The sequence below is a fragment of the Panthera leo genome, chromosome B1 (assembly GCF_018350215.1).
Source record: "Panthera leo isolate Ple1 chromosome B1, P.leo_Ple1_pat1.1, whole genome shotgun sequence".
Classification (NCBI taxonomy): Eukaryota; Metazoa; Chordata; class Mammalia; order Carnivora; family Felidae; genus Panthera; species Panthera leo.
In genome coordinates this window covers 121228922-121246879 of record NC_056682.1, presented here as the reverse complement: position 1 = coordinate 121246879, position 17958 = coordinate 121228922, and positions in this window count along the sequence as shown.

Genomic DNA, 17958 nt, shown 5'->3' with positions numbered 1-17958 from the left:
CGAGCCAGGAACCAAAGTAGTATAAAAATACAAATTGCATCTTTCACAGAGCAGATAACATTTTGTGACTGGAGATTTTGGCATGTTTTATTCAATAGATATTGGTTAAATTCTTTATTATTATGTACTTAGTACCTACTCTGAAAATTAGTGTGATATAATGGAAAAATATGGGTTTTGTGTCTGGCAAGGTGGGTTTTAGATACCTTTTCTGTCACTTAACTAGCTTTGTGCTTTTGGCCAAATTTCTGAACTTCATGCATAAAACGCAGCACACAGTTCCCACCTGCTAGGATTGCTGTAGATATTAAATCAGGTAATGTGGACAAAGTGGCTGGCACAATGGTTGTTATACGAGCAAATGGTTGCTGATATTACTACCAAATCCTTAACTAGAAGAGATCCATTCAAAGCAGGATGGCATCATAGCTCTGGTTAGTTGACATGTATATCAATATTTACGCCTACCCACCTTCCCATTTTAAATTGTTTAAACTAATCGAGCATGTTAAGGTTCACCATCTTTCACTTTTTAGCCTACTTGGGAAAGGGGTTTATCCAAGGGGTTTTTCTGTGGTCTGGTTTCATCCCCCACGGGGATCAAAAGGTGGTATATGCTTTGCGTGTCAGCCTGGCTCACAGACTGCCCTGGAGAAGATATAGCTTACCTCTGCTGAGGTTTAGAAATCGAGACGTAGTTTGAAATTTCTGATCTACACCATGGGCTTGTTCCTATACGTTTCAATAGCTCAATATTTTCATTGTGTATTTAAATGTCAACGTAGCTTGACCTCTGGATCTCCCCTCATTTTGCCACCACTTAAAGCTACGGGTGCAGACCTTGTTATTGTTTCTACATTAGCAGATGAGAGAGGTACACTTAAATGACATATTTGTTCTTTTGTTTTAATGGAATGAATTAACCTGGGGGTGGGGTGGGGTGGTGGGAAGCGCTACAACAAGTGTGCGAGGAGGGGGCATGTGTGAATCAAGGGCAAGTGTCTCTTTTTTAACGTGTATGCACATTATTTAAGAAATGAATACAGCAAATTATATCTTTCTCATTACTATGGATGCCTTTGGATTCTCCCTCAGTTTAAAATTTGACTTGTGGAAACAATATTTCAGAAGTTGGGATTAGAATTCAATATAAGTAAATACTTTTCTTGACATTTTAAAATCAGAGACAACATATGGTAACTGTTGTCTGTGGATATATTCATTTTGGAAATTTTCTGTTTGCTTTCTGCTAATTCTAATTCAGAGCTAAGTATCCTGTTCTCATTTTCTTCTCAGTTATCTTGTATTTATAACTTCTTTCCGATTTTCCTATGTATGTAAAAGAGGTATCTTGAGCCGTACATCAACACAACAGCGAACAGGGGGGCCTGGGTGGCTCAGTCAATTAAGCGTCCGATTCTTGGTTTCAGCTCAGGTCATGATGTCATGGTTCATGGGACTGATCCCCCCCGCATCAGGGTCTGTGCTGACAACACAGAACTTGCTTGGGATTCTCTCTCTCCCTCTCTCTGCCCCTCCCCCCCAATAAATAAATAAACTTAAAAAAAAACTTAAAAAACAACAACAACAACAACAGCAAACAGGAACACAGTTGTGCAAAGCAGAAGTACCTCATTAAATTTACCTTTTTAAAAGTTACTTTTAAAAATCAATGACTTATTTTATAATGGCCTACAACTAAAAATATTAGTTTTAATTAGTAAGTGCATTTGTTTAAAATTTTTTTTTAACGTTTATTCAATTTTGAGAGACAGAGACACAGAGCACGAGTGGGGGAGGGGCAGAGAAGGAAGGAGACACAGAATCCAAAGTAGACTCCAGGCTCTGAGTCATCAGCACAGAGCCTGACGTGGGGCTCAAACTCATGAGCCATGACATCATGACCTGAGCCAAAGTTGGACGCTTAACCACTGAGCCACCCAAGTGCTGCAGTAAGTCTATTTCTTTATGTAAAACCTCCATACTAGACATTTTCAGGTTGCCAAAAACAGAGGCATGCTTAAGGAACCAAAGATCAGTGTTTATGGGGAGCATCTGTAGAAAGCGCATACAATCGCTAGAACATCATTGGCGAAGACAGGTAGCTCTGATTGTTCATCAAGTTTCAACAGCAGTTCAACAAGTTTCAACAGATGCTGAAACGGCATTTCAACAGCAAATGCTCCATCACTGCCGTAATTCAGACACTTCATCTCTGTTTCAACTCCTTCTACTTCTTCCATTAAGGACCACCTGACCCTGTTTGTGAGTTTTATCCTCTAAAGGGAGGCAACCACAGAGACGGACTATGGGAGAGAAACTGAGAGAGGAGATATGGTTTGATGCCCTTTATGAAAATTTCTGCATCAAAACACCTGGTCAGCCTGTGGCTCAGGTACTGTCCTTTGGCCTAATTAGCTGTTGGCCAGAAGAACAGGGTCATAAAGCATGAGATTACATGCCTGAGGGCCATCTGGTATAAATTATGGTGTCTTATGCCTATTCCCTCTTTTCTTAATGGAGGACATGGTCATGCAAACTTTCAAAGCAAGATACAGTTCTCTACAGTATATGTCATGAACTCAAAATACAGAATCTATTACCTTCCAGGAACTTAAAACACACACCTTATTCCACAACCATTCAGATGATTGATATTAAAAAAGAAACCAAGAAAATAGCAAGTGTTGGCGAAGACGTGGAGAAATTGGAGCCCTTGCACACTATTTACCCCATAAAGGTTGTTGTGAGGATTACATGAGTTAATACAGCATTTAGAATAATGTCTGCAACATATCAAGCGCTCAACAAATGGCAGCTGCTCTTACAACCCGACTATGCATAAAATGTGATTTTTTTTTTTCCCTAAATGAATTGAATATATCCGAGTGACTTTGGTAGGTGCGTCTTCTTTTACATCTGAGATAAGGAATTCCTTAAAAAAATTTTTTTAGGGTGTATTCATTTTTGAAAGAGAGACAGAGACAGAGTGCTAGCAGGGGAGGGGAAAGAGAGAGAGGGAGACACAATCGGAAGCAGGCTCCAGGCTCTGAGCTGTCAGCACAGAGCCTGGCGTGGGGCTCAAACCACAATCCGTGAGATCATGATCTGAACCGAAGTCAGGCACTTAACTGACTGAACCACCCAGGTACCCCTGAAATGAGGAATTTCTAATAGAAAGTCCTAATGTGCTAAATGTGAAAGAACAAACGTTCTTTGCCTTGGGAACGTAATAGGTTGGCTTCTTTAGATCAGATGCAGCCATATATAAATCCATATATTATAATCTGTTAAGTTAGCGGTATTTTTTGCTTGTAATTTTCAATTTCACCACTAAAAGAAAATATAGTTACACATTGGATACTTTGCTTTCTCAGGCTCAGTCATTAGATTTTTTCTAACTATCCTCTCTCAGTTACTCTGCGTTTGTGTTTTTTGTAGAATGATTTAGTGAGCTTCTGAAACATGGTGGGGCATATCTAATTTTGCAAACCAGACCAGGCTAGACACAGAAGGATCACATTTGCATAATGGCCACAGTACAGCTAAACTTATAGCATTTTCCTTTGCATAACAATGACATTCAAATTATTATGCTGCTCAAAATATAGCAGTAAACTAACCCAGTCAGGTGTCCCAGTTTAATATAACATACTGTGGTCCTTTTCTCCCTGAACATACCTAATGATGCTCTTGTTTCTCCGATTTTTTCGTGTCGGAATCCAATAGGACATCTCACATGATTATGTGTGTGTGAGCTTGTTTGTGTATATGAGAGTCTTGTTTAAAACAAAAGAATCTGTTTTCCTGATTTGTCTTGACTCCTATTGAAATTATTTTCTCAGCTTCTATTCTTATCGATGCAATTTAAATAATTTTTAAAAGCCTAGTAAATATGTACATATGAACAGTAACATTAGCAATTTGTGTAAACAGATACTATGATTTTAGAGTGTCATGTGCTTTCAAAGTGTTCTCTTAAATTAGATATCCTGAGGATATAGCAATTGTCTTTGGCTGCCACAATGTCGTGTTGTCCAGTGGTACATGGAAAAACCTAAAGCTCTAGGTCTTTGTTGGGTTTTTTTCTCTTGAATAATAGTTACGAGCATGGGATTTGGCATCCTATAGATCCAGGCCACCGCTTTACCATTTGCTAGTCATGGGACTTTGGGAAAATGAACCACTCCAACCCTCAGTTTTCTTATTTACAAAGTGGAGTCATGATGCCTATGTCTGATTACAAGGGGGTGATTATGAGGATTAAATGTGAAAGCACAGAATATGGTTTCCTTCTCGGGCTAGCTCCCCATCATGATGGCAAGATGGCCAGAAGCAGCTCCGGACTTACATCTGACTGGTTAAATAACTATGAGAAAGAGAGCTAGCCCGGTTCACAGAACAATCCCTGTGGCCAGAAGGAAGGAACACATGAAATGGCCAGGGTCTCATGCCTACTATTTTTTTTTTAAAGATTTTTTTCCCTTAAGCCGCACTGAACTATAATCTACCTGTGATAAAGTTCACCCAGTTTATGTGTATCATTTGATGAGTTTTGATGAATGTATGCTAATGTGGAACCACCACCAGATCAAGGTATAAAACATTTCCATCACCTCAACAAATTCCTCTGTGCCTCTTAGTCCCGCTCTTCCCTGGTCCCAGCCCCTGGCAACCAATCATATACTTCTTGTCACTACAGTTTTATCATTTAATAGAAGTTTATACGAATTGAATCAAAGGGTCTTTTATGTCTCCCGTCTTTTATTTAGCATGCTAAGTGCTTTTCAGATTAATCCATGCTGCTGCCTATATAAGTAATTCTTTCTAGTTCTGAATAGTAATCGATTGTATAGACACACAGCACAGTTTGCTTTTCCACCACCATCTGATGAATTTGGGTTGTTTCCAGTGTTTGGCTGTTATGAATAAAACTAGTATGAAGATTCATCACAAGTCTTGATATAGATGTATGGGTTTCTTTTCTTTTTAGTGTGTGTGTCGGTGGGGGGCGGGGGCAGGGGTAGAGTTGCGTATATACCCAGGAGTGAGATTTCTGGGTCATGTAGTAAATATGTATTTAATTTAATATAAAACTGTCGGACTGTTTTCCAAAGTAGTTACACCATATTTCCTTCTGACTAGTGATATATGAGAGTCAGTGACTGCTCATTCTTGCCCATACTTGATATTGTCAGTTTTTGGAATTTTAGGTGTTATTTTGGGTGTGTAGTGATATGTAACTGTGGTTTTCATTTGCATTTCCCTAATGACTAATGGGGCTAAGCATCCTATAATGTACTTATTGGATGGAGTTTTCTGTTTACATTTTTGATTTTTTAAAAATTGGGTTGTCTATCTTTCTAGTATCACCTTTTAAGTATTCTACATATATTCAGAGTACAAGCTCTTTATCAGATACAGGTTTTGCAAATGTTTTCTCCTACTCTGTGGTTTGTCTTTTTATATTCTTGAAGGTGTTTCTTGAAGAGTAAATATATTTCATTTAATATTAGCTATCATTTAAAAATATTTCATATTTTTTTTATACTTTACCAAACAAATCCATTCCTTCTTCAGGGTCACACAGATTTTCTCCTATATCTTATTTTAGAAGTTTTAAAATTTTATCTATCTTTACATCTATAATCTATTTTGAGTTATATGCATACTGTGTGAGATAAAGATACAGGTTCATTTTATTGCATACAATAATCCAGTGTCCCAACATCATTTGTTGAAATAGAATTATTCTCTACCAAATTACCCTAACCTCTACCTTGAAAATCAGTTAACTATATACATGTGTATATTTATATCTTGATTCCTTATTATGTTAAAATTGTTCATTTTTTCTATGTCAATACCAAACTCTCACGATTAATTATAGGTTTATATTAAGTTTTGTAATCAGGTGGTATAAGTCCTCCACCCTTATTCTTCTTTATCTTATTGTTTTAGCTATTTTTGGTCCTTTGAATTTACATATAAATTCCAGAATCAGTTTGATAATATCAGCTAAAGTCTGTTGGGATTTAGCCAAAGACTGCAGGGAAGCTACAGATGGATTTGGAGAATTGACATCTTAAAAATACAAACTTCTGATTCGTGAGCATGGTTTATTTCTCCCATTTATTTTAGCGTTCTCAAATTTCTCTCAGCATTTCTCAGAGTTATCGGTCTTATATGTATGTCGCTGGCTGTATCCTTAATATTTCAAATTTTGATATTATTATAAATTATACATTAAAAATTTTAATTTCTAGTTGTTCATTGCTAAGAAATAGAACTATAATAAATTTTTGAATTTTTATTTTATTTTTTATTTTTACATTTATTTATTTTTGAGAGACAGAGCACAAGCGAGGGAGGAGCAGAGAGAGAAGGAGACACAGAATCGGAAGCAGGCTCCAGGCTCTGAGCCGTCAGCACAGAGCCTGACGGGGGGCTCGAACCCACAAACCGTGAGATCATGACCTGAGCTGAAGTCGGATGCTCAACCGACTGAGCCACCCAGGCGCCCCAGATTTTTATATATTAACTGTGTATCTTGTCATCTTGCAAGGTGCTTGATGTCACCTTGCATCAGATATTAAACTTGGAAATGTTTTCATAAATTACTTAGAATTTTGCTCATGGACAGTTATATTATCTCCTTTTCCAATCTGTATAACTTTTATTTCTTTTTCTTAAAAAAATTTTTTTAATGTTTATTCATTTTTGAACGACAGAGAGCACAAGCAGGGGAGAGGTGGGGGGGGGGGGCGCAGGGACACAGAATCCAAAGCAGGCTCCAGGCTCTGAGCGGTCAGCACAGAGCCCGATGTGGGGCTCGAACCCACGAATCATGAGATCATGACCTGAGCCAAAGTCGGATGCTCCACTGACTGAGCCACCCAGGTGCCCCTATTTCTTTTTCTTGATGTAATGCTCTTGTTAGGACATCTAACACAATGTTTAATAGAAGTGATATTGTAGATATCCTTGCCTTGTTCTCAATCTTAGAGAAGCATTTAGTTTTTTTTTACCGTTAAGTATGGAATTAGCTTTGGTTTTATATCAATGCCTTTTATCGAGTTGAGGAGGATTTCCTCTATTCCCAGTTTGTTTGGAGTTTTTGCTATAAACAGGTATTGAATTTTGAAATGTGCCTGTTTTGCATCTGTTGAGATGTTCATATGAGTTTTTCTTTTTTTAGTCTCATTATATGATGACTATTTGATTACTTAAGGTATATTTAAACACTCTTGTATTCCTGAAACCATTCTTTGTCAGGATGTATTATGCAGGAATTTGATTTGCTAAAATTTTAAGGGTTTATGTATCTATATTCATGAGAGATATTGTTTTCCTTCTTGCCACATCTTTGTCTATTTTGGCTATAGGACAATGATGGCTGCATGAAATGTTTTGTGAAGTGTTTTCTTCTCTATTTTCTGGAGCAATTTGTGTAGAACTGGGATTTTTTTTTTCTTTCTTAAATGTTGGTAGTATTCACCAGTGAAGCCACCTAAGTCCTGAGATTTCTTTGTGGGAAGATTTGCAAGTAGAAAATTATTTTCTATTTCTTTTTGAGTAGGACTTGGCAGTTGGTAATTTTCAAGGTATTTGTTTATTTCACTTAAGTTGTCAAATTTATTGGTGCATAGTTGTTTATAATATTCCCAGATTATCTTTTTAATTTCTCTAACCTCTGTTATGGTATCTCCTTTTCAATTCTAGATATTTAAGTTTTTGCCATACTTTCTGTCTCTGTCTCTGTCTGTCTCAAGTGTGGCTAGGGATTTGCCAATGTTATTAATCTTAAAATAACAACAACAACAACATATGGGACTACATCAAACTACAAAAGTTGCACGGGGAAAGGAATGACCAAAGAAAAGACAACTTATAAAACATGAGAAAATATTTGCAAATCATGTACTGGATAAGGGGTTAATGTCCAAAATATATAATCAGGCATTAATATAGCCACTCCCCCTTTCTTTTGATTAGGGTTGACATGTACATCTTATTACATCTTTTTACTTTTAAATTGTTTGTAAGTGGATTTCTTGTAGGAAACCTATAGTTGGTTTTGTTTAGTACAGTTTGACAATCTTTATCTTTAAATTGGTGTGTTTGGGTGCTTAGGTGGCTCAGTAGGTTAAGCATCCAACTCTTGATTTCAGCTCACGGTCTCATGGTTTGGGAGATAGACCCCTGGGTCAAGCTCTGCACTGAATTTGATTTGCTAAAATTTTTATTAATAAGAGATATTAGTTAATAGTTTTCTTTCTTGCCATATCTTGGAATTCTCCCTCCCTCTCTCTCTGCCCCTCCACCTCCTCCTATGTGCGTGCACGACTTCTCTATCTCAAAATAAATAAATAAGCATTAACTTGGTGTGTTTATTTCATTTATATTTATATTTGGTCTGATTCTTCCCCTCCTCTTGGCAGTATATCTTCTATCATATTTTGAGGGCAGCAACGATTACAACTTTCTGTTAAAATTATTTCTCCTTGCTCTGATTCTAGGCTAAAGAAGCAAATTTATTATTATAAGTTTGCATTCCACTGGCTTTCTGCAGGTGTACTGGCAACAATACGATTCACGACAGTCTGACTAAAAGTTACATTTCTCATCATAGAGCTATCGATTGATATTCCTGATGACACAGTGTCTTTGTAACCAGGGTTAGCCTCGGGAAGGGAATCCCTTGGGAGTGTGCCGCTGTTCTTCAGAGCTGAGGTTTGTACCTTTGACTGTGATTATCCCCTGGAGGGCCTACCACCCTTGGAGGTCCTGAATGGGTGTTCTGCCTTCCCAGACAGCTCTATCTTTGCCGTAACTAAAACAGGACCGGGTTCTAAATGAGTGTTTCTTAAACAGTGGTCTATGGAGTATTTACATAAGAATCATCTGGGCTGTGTCTTGTAGTGTAGATTCTAGGGCACAAACTCAGGCTAATTGAATTTATCTCTGGCAGGAAGCCCCAGGAATCTGTAGTTGAACAAGCTTCCCAGGTGATTTTCATGCACATGCCATTTTAAAAGCCATCATTCAATATTATGAGCTCTGATAATGAGAGAAATGCATCCTCTGTATTTATTGTAAGAGCTCTAAATTTTACACACGTGTATTAATGCTATAGAGAGCATATACACAGGCAAAAATAAATATTAAAACATTGACATTTAGAATGAATAAAAATGGAAGTTCTGCTACATGTCTATATTTATGTCTATATTCTAATGGTTGTATTGTATTTACTCACTTTGGATTCACCCGTTCTTTTTTTTTTAAGTTTATTTTTATTTATTTTGAAAGAGAGATGCAGAGCAAGTGGGGGAGGGGCAGAGAGAGAGAGAGAGAGAGAGAGAGAGAGAGAATCCCAAGCAGGCTCTGTGCTGTCAGTGCAAAGCTGGACAGAGGGCTCAAACCCACAAACCGTGAGATCATGACCTGTACTGAAACCAAGAGTTGGATGCTTAACCGACAGAGCTACCCAGGTGCCCCTCGATTTTCCTGTTCTAAACCTTAGGGGAGCTGGCTAGGCTGAGGTTTATTTTCAATAATTTTATAAAAGGGAACCAACACAAATGCTTCAAATGAATTATTGGGAGTATTGTCTTTCAACCATGATATTACCCAGGCTACACCCCAGACCAATTAAATATGAATCTGGGATGGGACTCAGGCTTTAGTATTTTTAAAAGTTCCCCGTGCCATCTCAATGTGCAAAAAGGTTGAGAATGTTGCTATGGGAACAATGGTTCTCAAACTTGAACGTGCATCAGAATCACCTGGAGAGCTTGTTAAAACACAGATTCTTGGGCTCTATTTGCACATAGGTCAGGGGTGCTGGTGGTGGTGGCAGTGATTTCGTGTTTCTAACCAGCTCCCAGGTGAAGCTGATGTTAGTGGTTTACAGACCACTTACTCTCAGTAGCACCGCATTACGGTGGTGGTGGAGCCTCTCCAAACTTCCTGCCAGCTCTTCACCTGTTTTGCCTTTTACTGGTTAAAAATTTCGATTCAGCCTATGCCTATATTAATGAATCATTCCTTTGGGAATATAATAACTCCTTAAAACTGGTTTCATCCTTAGCTCTATCTTACATATTTGAGAAAGACCAATTACCACTCACTGTGTACTGCCATATCCCGATCATAAATGCTGTGACCTAAATGAATTAATATGGTCGTATTATCTTGGCCATGTGATGACCGACACGCCGACAAGTTTATTGAGCTACCTTTTCTCCTTTACTGAAAATGGTAATATCATATAGTCTCGATCCTGATTCCTACGAATGAAGGTCCTTCTTCTTTCCAGAATTAGGTCTTCCTGGAGTTCTTTGGTACCAATTCTCAAATCTCAAAAGTAGAGACAGAGGAAATAGGCATGAGGACGCTCAGTTCCAGTCTGACTTTGCCATTAAATTCTCTGTGTATGTCTAAAAAAGACATGTTCAACTTTCTGGGCCTCATGCTCTTCATCTATAAAATAAGGGGTTGGACAGGTGAATATTTTTAAGTTCTTCTTCAGTTCCAAAATTGTCTTCTCTGTAATTTTACAAACTACCAGGCCTAGAGCCAAAAGGCTACTGTGTGAGTTTGTGTTGATTCGGTAATTCCGTACATTAAAATCAAAGGTGGTTCAAATGCTTAGCTCTCCGGAGCTTTACTTGTCAGCTTTTAGGGCAGAACGAGTACAATTAAAATGGGTATGGTTTCATGGTGGCTTTGCTTCATCCTGCTGGGGCTAGGAAACCTCTCCAGAGAATCACCTCAATGATGAAAATCACCAGTTTCAATCTTCCTTTGGCAAAACAAAAGGACTCCGTTATGCTGGCAGAAATTGTATTCTTCTGTATAAAATCCTGCGTGCCAAATAAAGAAACTTGATAACATTATTGCCGGATTAAAAAAGAAAGATTAGTGATTTTTAATAAGGTTACAAATTGGAGCTTCTAATCTGTTAGCCCGATGTGGAGCTGGTAGGTCATTCACAGCAAAGCTCTTGCATGGGAGGGATTTAGCATATGACTAATTTTAAGGGCTAACAACCTAGTAACACAGAAAGCTTGGGAAAATTAAAAGTATTATAGGTGTTTTAAAGAAAAAAATGTAGATTATAAAACTAACTTTTTTTTTAATTTTTAATGTTTTTATTTATTTTTGAGACAGAGAGAGACAGAGCATGAGCAGGGGAGGGGCAGAGAGAGGGGGAGACACAGAATCTGAAGCGGGCTCCAGCACAGAGCCCGACGAGGGGCTCGAACTCACAGAGTGTCAGATCATGACCTGAGCTGAAGTCAGATGCTCAACCGACTGAGCCACTCAGGTGCCCCTAAAACTAACTTTTGATTACTCAATAATTCCACTTCTGGACATATTTGCCAAGGAAATAATTAGAAATGTGGTAAAAGCTGTGTTCACGAAGATGCTGAGGATAGGGTTATATAAATATACAATAGAAAAATATTGGAGCAGCCAATATCCACTAATGGAGTAGTTAAATGAATTACTCCACACACGGGTTTGAATAATATGAAGACATAAACTGAAATATAATTATACAAAAACATGGAAAAAAATAGTTATAATATGTTAACTGATAAAACCGAAGGACAGACTATGTACCGTAGTAATCATGATACAAAATCATGAATAGTGAAAAGGTGGTAACATTATGCAATAGTTACATAAGAATCAAGAGGTTATGGGTGACTTTTCCCTCTACTTTCTCAGCTTTCCATGTTTCTGGGTTACCTTTACATCACAGTGGTTTGGAGCACAAATGTTGCCACCATATGCCTGTGTTCAAACCTGGCTCTGCTTCTTACCACCTGGGTGAATTCGTAAAATTATTAACCTCTCCTCTCAGTTTCCTCATTTCGGAAATGAGGATAATTCTAGCAACTCCCGCATAGGTTGTGAAGATTTAATGAATTTGTATAAAAATCACTTAGATCAGAGGATATGCCATGTGGCAAATATTATGTAAGTGTTCGCTCTTTATTATTGTTTAAAATAATTTATCTTATTTCATCTATAATGTCTTTTCTATTGATAGAAATATTGCACTTTTGGGGCGCCTGGGTGGCTCAGTCGGTTAAGCATCCGACTTCGGCTCAGGTCACGATCTCGCAGTATGTGAGTTCGAGCCCCGCGTCGGGCTCTGTGCTGACTGCTCAGAGCCTGGAGCCTGTTTCAGATTCTGTGTCTCCCTCTCTCTCTGACCCTCCCCCATTCATGCTCTGTCTCTCTCTGTCTCAAAAATAAATAAATGTTAAAAAAAAAACATAAAAAAAAAGAAATATTGCACTTTTTTTTTAAATAAAGAGAATATAAAAGTTTCTTCCTCAAATCACTTGGCCCCTCTGACACATAAACACCAATCCCCCACAATGCAGGAAAAATTACTGGTAAGTTTATGTATTTTATACAGAATCCCTCTCCACTCAGACTCTCATTTTCTATCTTATTTCTTGGAAAGTTTCTTACAGTACACTTAGATACACCAATCGATTTACAGGTACTCACATAAATATGAGGATCAGTGATTACCACTGAAGTTGAAATAAGATCTTTGACTTCTTTTTGCTTGAGTCTCTGAAATCACCAGAGTTCATAGCACCCAAAGACGCTATGATCTTTGTCAGCAAATAAGGAAAACTTACTTTTTTAAACAACAGTCTGTTATAAGCAATCTTATTTCAGAAATTGTTGGGAGCTAGAATCTGACTTGACTTTTTCTAAGACTCCTTGGCACGGAATTTGTTTCCATAGTTATGAGGCAATACAGAAGAACCAAAACTCAGACTCATTAAAAATCAGATAAGCAAAAAACTTTTAAGTAAACTTTTAAAATGAGAAAATAGTTGGAATATTTGGAAGTGGATGAGACCTAGATATTGATAAATATTAGTAGTGACATGTAGATATTCCTAAATATTTAGTTAAAAAAATTTTAATTTTTTTAGTATTTATTTATTTATTTATTTATTTTAACGTTTATTTATTTTTGAGACAGAGAGAGACAGAGCATGAATGGGGGAGGGTCAGAGAGAGGGAGACACAGAATCTGAAACAGGCTCCAGGCTCTGAGCTGTCAGCACAGGGGCCCGATGCGGGGCTCGAACTCATGGACTGCGAGATCGTGACCTGAGCCGAAGTCGGTGCTCAACCGACTGAGCCACCCAGGCGCCCCTAAGTTTTTAATTTTTTTAAATGTTTATTTATTTTTGAGAGAGAGAGAGACAGAGTGTGAGCAAGGGAGGAGCAGAGAGAGGGAGAGGAGACACAGGATCTGAAGCAGGATCTCTGAGCTGTTAGCACAGAGCCCAACATCGGGCTAGAACCCACGAACTGTGAGATCATGACCTGAGCTGAAGTCGAAGGCTTAACCGACTGAGCCACCCAGACACCACTTAGTTAAATATTTTAAAGTGGAAGAAAGTTCCTAGGTCCACGACTACTTTGTCCCTAATACAGCTCCTCACAGGTGACAATTTTTTTTTTTCACTTCTTACTGTTATTACTTCCATATACTTAAATAATGTGCTGGTACTTCTAGGTCTTGATTTTTTTCTAATCTGACGAACTGTTTTACCTAGCAAGTTAGTGCATTCGTATATGTGATGACTGTATATTTGAAATGAATTGCACAATCTTATTTTGTGTTCTCTTTCTCCATGCTTTCCCCTCCCTCCATCAGTTTCTGTCTTTTTGGATTTATCAAGATTTTTAAAATTCTCTTATTTGCTTTAGTTAGTTTAGAAGTTATGAAGTATATGTCTGCTGGGAATTTGACTTAACTAACTTAAATTGATCGATTTTTAAATGTGAAGGAGCGCCTGGGTGGCTCAGTCAGTTAAGCGTCCAACTTCGGCTCAGGTCATGATCTCCCGGTTTGGGTTTGTGTCAGCTGTGCTGACAGCTTAGAGCCTGGAGCCTCCTTCGGATTCTGTGTCTCCCTCGCTGTCTGCCTCCCCCCCACCCCATGCTCTGTCTCTCTCTGTCTCTCAAATATAAATAAACATTAAAAAAAAACTTTAAATGTCAAACCGAAATTTTAATTTGCCTACAAACCCAATTTTGTCATGATATAGTATTCTTTTCATACATTGCTGTTTCCGAGTTGCTAATACTCCAGAAAGTTTTCTATCTGTATTGATGAGTAAGATTGGCCTCTACTACTCTTCCCTTTTACTGACATTGTCGGGATTTGCCACCGAGGCAATACTAATTCTTAACATCAGTTGAATCAGCTGAGAAGTCAAACATTTTTTTCAGTTCTTTGGAGGAGCTCGTGTACAATTAGCATTGTCCTTCCTTAAATGTTCAGTAGAACTCAGCAGTGAAACAATTTGGACCTCGAGTTTTGTGGTAGAAAGTTTTATATTACCGACCTGATTAATTCAACATTAAACTGTTTTAAGAATTTATTTCATACAAATTGAAAAATTTTGTCCGTAGAATCTGTAATGATGTTATGCATTTTCAGGACTGAACTGTGCCTCCCTCTCTTTCTCCATCAGCCTGTTAATGTTAATAGTTTTATCAGTTACTTTTGACTTTGTGACCCTCTGTATTATGTATTTGTTTTCTATTTCATATGAATATCATCTCTTTCTTTGAACTGATTTTCCTCTAACTTCTTGTGAGGGACTCCTAGCTCCTTTATTTAAGGCTGTGCACTTCACTCTACATAGTGATTTCGCTGCAACCTGTGAATTTTGTCAGGAAGTATTTTCAGATTTTACAAAGAAATTGATCATGAAGCAAGAGGTGGACTGTAGATGCTAAGACCTATTTCCTGATCACCCTTCAAGAAGAAATCATTGATCCCCTCATTTGCTGAGAGTCTTCTGGCAGAAGGCCTAAAGCTTAAGGCCCCTTTCCTGTACTGCCTTTCTTGGTGAGCGTGCCTCACTCAGGGTTATGCTTCCTTCTTTGGGGACTCTGCACCTAGTACCTGACTGAGGTAGGCTAGAAATTCCTGACCCTCCATGTTTATAGCCGCTCTATCAACAGTAGCCAAGTTATGGGAAGAGCCCAAATGTCCATCAACTGATGAATGGATTAAGAGGGGGTATATATATATACACACACATACATATACAATGCTACTTGGCGATAAAAAAGAATGAAATCTTGCCATTTGCAACAGTGTGGATGCAGTTGGAGGGTGCTATGCTAAGCGAAATAAGCCAGTCAGAGAAAGACGGATATCACATGATTTCACTCATATGTGGAATTTTAGAAACTTAACAGATGATTATAGGGGAAGGGAAGGAAAAATAAGATAAAAACAGAGGGGGAGACAAACCATAAGAGACTCTTAAATATACAGACAGCAAACTGAAGGTTGACAGGGAAGAGAGCGTGGGAGGGTGGGGAAAGTGGGTGATGGGCATTAAGGAGGGCACTTTTGCAGATGAGCACTGGGTGTTATATGTAAGAGATGAACCACTGGATTCCACTCCTGAAGCCAAGACTACACTGTATGTTAACTAACTTAAGAATATGTTGAAAGAATAATAAAAATAAATAAATACATTCCTGACACTCCCCAGTTTGGGACAACACTTACAGGTCAGCTTCAGAACTCCCCCTAGAGTCTGCTCAGGTCTCCGTTGAAATTTCCCAGGTATACTTCTTCAGTCCGATATTGTTTTCTTCTCTTTATTCCCACAGGTATTGATCCCAAGAGTTTTCTAAAAATCCCCTGGAGGGGTAATCTCTGTATCATTCTTTCTCTCAGGGAATTAGACCTTTGAGAGAAGACTTTCTGGGAGAAATGATATTCAAGCTGAGAACTAAAGTAGCTGTCTAGAAGATAGGTGCGGTAAGTACCAACAGCCAGCTCACTGGGTGGGGAGGAGAGGCGTGTGCATGTGTAGGTGTGCTAAAGTGGAGTGGTGGTGGGGAAGCATGGCGGTATGAGAGAAAGAGCTAGAAAAGCATGCTTACCTAAACCACGGAGGAGTTTAAAGTCTACCTTGAGAAGTTTTGGGCCTTCCATCCCATTAGAAGTCCTACAGTTGTAGGTCCTGGGCACGGTTCATTGATTGGAAGGGCTAGGTGGGAACTCTTTGCCAGATAGAATTCAAGAATATACGTGGAGCCAAGTTTCATTCAAATAGTAAAGATATTACCATTTCTTGAAGTATGATAGCACTTAGCCAACAACAAATGTTTGCAGATAGAAATGATCACTAAGTGATTCCAGAGTGTTTAACTATCCACTTCCTCATTAGAAGTCCATTTCACTGTTGACTTACCCAGCAGGATTTTGGAAAATGTTTTTACTCTATTGGGAACATGTAGCCTTCTATTCTTATGGCTTGCAGGCAAATGGCACCCACAGGGAAAATTCTGCACATTGTCAGTTCTCAGATATGCAACCAGCTCACTGCTGTGCTTTATTAAAGGCATAAATCTGAACTTGTGCTGAATATGTACAAAGGAAATTTGATTTGTTCATCTTTATAACATCAAAGAGTTACTCCAGTTCCAAAGGCAGCCTATTTACTGTCTCATTAAAGGATCAGCACCACAGTAATGTTTTGCAATAGGTGGTGTCACTGACAGCTTGGAGTTCCCTAGGTTTTAAATGCACTGGAGAGGGGCGCCTGGGTGGCTTGGTCGGTTAAGCATCCGACTTCGGCTCAGGTCATGATCTCACAGTCTGTGAGTTCGAGCCCCGCGTTGGGCTCTGTGCTGACAGCTCAGAGCCTGGAGCCTGTTTCAGATTCTGTGTCTCCCTCTCTCTGTGACCCTCCCCCGTTCATGCTCTGTCTCTCTCTGTCTCAAAAATAAATAAACATTAAAAAAAAATAAACGCACTGGAGAATGCAACATGATCCTATAGAAAATTCAAGCTAATACCTATTTCTTCAATTGTCAATAATTTATCAGCTATGGAAAAAGCACTGATTTTTTATTATTATAAAAACACAGTAAAAAAATTAAGCTTTTTGGTTAGGAGAAAACCTCTCTAAGTATTCAGAGAATCCACGTAGAAGTAGGTGGCAGAGGGAGAACGGAAGGGGAGGGGGTGAGGAAAGTAAAAGAATATCTACCTTTATTTGACTGGAGAGAAAAATAATGATGTTTTTATAAAGATTTGAATAAACACTTCAAAGATCTGCCACCAGCAAGAAAGGTCAATAGAGTCCCTTTGATAATGGATTCAGCTGAAAGTAGCAAAACCTGTTGCATAAATACAGGACTTCAAGAGCAGTATTGCAACTCCTGAATGACAGGTTGTTAACCTTACCAGTTCAGTGTATCCAGGAGAAAACAATGTTTGTGTATGGAGTTTCATCAAAACAATTGGCAGGCACAGTGATATTTTTCGGTGTAGCTCGACACAGGGAAGTCATTTCTTGCCCATGTAGTAATCCAGTGAGGACTGGTCATATGTTCCCACATACCTGTAGTGGAGGCTGGGAGGTGTAATCTGTGACTGGGAACCCACTTTGCAATGTCACCTCTGTATACTCTGGTAACTTTGGGGTCAGTTAACTCTCTTCCACATGAGCCATCACTGTCCTCAGAAAATTGGAACAGATCTCTTTTGATTGGTTTTTCTGATAATTCCTGCATTGATATGCAAACACCTAATCTATATGTAATCATCTGCATTTAGGAAAAAAATGATTATGTTCAGTTCAAATGAATAAAAATTGTTGTATTAAATATTATGGGGATCTGATGTCGTTGAGGTTCAATGTTAGATTCTGTGAATAAGATATTATTAGGGTCTTCAGGGAACTCTTAGAGAATATATTCTAATAAAACTCAACTTCAATAAAATGTAGTAAGTGCTAGTTTCTTTTAAGAGTGCTAGATGTTTATTCTTCCTATGGCTGAAATAAGGAATCATTCATTAGAGGATTGTCAGAAGCTCAGATACAATTGTACTGACATTTGAATAAAGTTTTTTGGTGTCATGTGTCA